Genomic DNA, 3,056 nt, shown 5'->3' on the forward strand with positions numbered 1-3,056 from the left:
TACACACACGGACACACACACTCGATACACACACGGACACACACACTCGATACACACACGGACACACACACTCGATACACACACGGACACACACACTCGATACACACACGGACACACACACTCGATACACACACGGACACACACACTCGATACACACACGGACACACACACACACACTCGATACACACACGGACACACACACTCGATACACACACGGACACGGACACACACACACTCGATACACACACGGACACGGACACACACACTCGATACACACACACGGACACACACACACACACACTTACACACACTCAATACACACACACACTTACACACACTCAATACACACACGGACACACTCAATACACACACACTCAATACACACACAGACACACGGACACACTCAATACACACACACACACACGGACACACTCAATACACACACACACACACGGACACACTCAATACACACACACACTTACACACTCAATACACACACACTTACACACACTAAATACACACACACACTTACACACTCAATGCACACACACTTACACACACTCAATACACACACGGACACACTCAATACACACACACTTACACACACTCAATACACACACTCAATACACACACGGACACACTCAATACACACACGGACACACACACTCACACACTCAATACACACACGGACACACACGGACACACACACATGGATACACACACACACACGGATACACACACACGGATACACACACAGAGATACACACACTGATACACACACGGACACACACACGGACACACACACTCAATACACACACGGACACACACACTCAATACACACACAGACACACATACACACGGACACACACACACTTACACACTCAATACACACGGACTTACACACGCACACACACGGACACACTCAATACACTCACACACGGACACACTCAATACACACACGGACACACACACTCACACACACGGACACACTCAATACACACACGGATACACACACACACGGGCCACACACTCAATACACACACGGACACACAATACACGGACACACAATACACGGACACACAATACACGGACACACACACACGGACACACACACATGGACACACACACACACACACTCAATACACGGACACACACACACACACACACACAATACACGGACACACACACACACACACACTCAATACACGGACACACACACACACACACACTCAATACATGGACACACACACACACTCAATACACGGACACACACACACTCAATACACGGACACACTCAATGGACACACTCAATACACACAAACACCTCTGTCAGCCTCGAACTTCCCTGCTTATGCACGCTAGACCCTTCCCACTGCCAATAGGAGAGAGAGAAGAGGGGGTTAGTGAGGGTGTGTTCTCGATCTCGACACATCCACAGGAACCAGTGGTTTGCTGGAAGGGTTAGGGTCAGGGTCAAGGTGAGGGTTAGGGTTATGGTTAGCGCTGGGGAAGTGTAGCTACAACAAAGGGTTGAAAACTGTGCAATACGTTCTGTCCAATGTGGCTTGTAATCAGTCGCTTTGTTCGCCTCGACACAACGGCTGCCCTTCACACGTCACACAGGTTTTTTTTGTTTTTTTGCATCTTGCCAAAAACAACCCACATTTCCACTATCAACTCTCACCACACAACGAGACTCATCGGTTTTATTTTCTGACAGGAAAGAAGTTCAAAAAAGACAAGTGTCGGCACACAACTTGAGAACCGAGGAGGAGTGAGGGAATGCCTGTCGTAAAGCTGAAGGCCTTTCTTCTTTATCATTTGTCGTAAAGCTGAAGGCCTTTCCTCTTCATCTGTCATAAAGCTGAAGGCCTTTCCTCTTCATCATCTGTCATAAAGCTGAAGGCCTTTCCTCTTCATCATCTGTCGTAAAGCTGAAGGCCTTTCCTCTTCATCTGTCGTAAAGCTGAAGGCCTTTCCTCTTCATCTGTCGTAAAGCTGAAGGCCTTTCCTCTTCATCTGTCGTAAAGCTGAAGGCCTTTCCTCTTCATCTGTCGTAAAGCTGAAGGCCTTTCCTCTTCATCTGTCGTAAAGCTGAAGGCCTTTCCTCTTCATCTGTCGTAAAGCTGAAGGCCTTTCCTCTTCATCATCTGTCGTAAAGCTGAAGGCCTTTCCTCTTCATCATCTGTCGTAAAGCTGAAGGCCTTTCCTCTTCATCATCTGTCGTAAAGCTGAAGGCCTTTCCTCTTCATCATCTGTCGTAAAGCTGAAGGCCTTTCCTCTTCATCATCTGTCGTAAAGCTGAAGGCCTTTCCTCTTCATCATCTGTCGTAAAGCTGAAGGCCTTTCCTCTTCATCATCTGTCGTAAAGCTGAAGGCCTTTCCTCTTCATCATCTGTCGTAAAGCTGAAGGCCTTTCCTCTTCATCATCTGTCGTAAAGCTGAAGGCCTTTCCTCTTCATATGATTTTCCCTTCAGTGTTTACTTTTATACGAGTATGACAGTTTGAAGTACTTTTTTTTCACACCACTGGTATAAATACCACAACATTAAAGCAGTGCTGTGCTACAAAGCTGTACATGATGTTTGCATTTATAGCACAGCGGCATAAGAGCAAAATCCAGAGTACAGATTAGTGTTCACTGCAGACTTCCTCTTAGCGGACTGATGGAACGTCACCAAACGTATTTTGACTCTGACGTGTGCCATGTTTTGTTTTTGTTTTTTATTCCACTTCTTTCCTCCTCTCCCTTCTGAAAGGCTGGATGCAGTCAGTCCTAGAGGACTGTTGTGTATCTCTGCCAGCCGTTTAGGTAGTCAACCCACTGTAGGGGTGTAGAGGCAGGGAGAGATGGACGAAGGGACGAGGGGGTGTTAGAGCCCCTATCCATTGTGTGACTGGGTTTTCTTTTTTTGGTGATCACCTGATCATTATACTGCCTCCCTCCTCTTTCTCTCCTTACCTCTCCAATGTCAGTGGATAAATAAAAACGAGCTTGACTTTTTTGTTTCGAAAAGAGAGAATGTGAAAAGCAAAAAATGAAGTGTGTTTTCAG

Source organism: Oncorhynchus gorbuscha, linkage group LG21, assembly GCF_021184085.1.
Source record: "Oncorhynchus gorbuscha isolate QuinsamMale2020 ecotype Even-year linkage group LG21, OgorEven_v1.0, whole genome shotgun sequence".
NCBI lineage: Eukaryota > Metazoa > Chordata > Actinopteri > Salmoniformes > Salmonidae > Oncorhynchus > Oncorhynchus gorbuscha.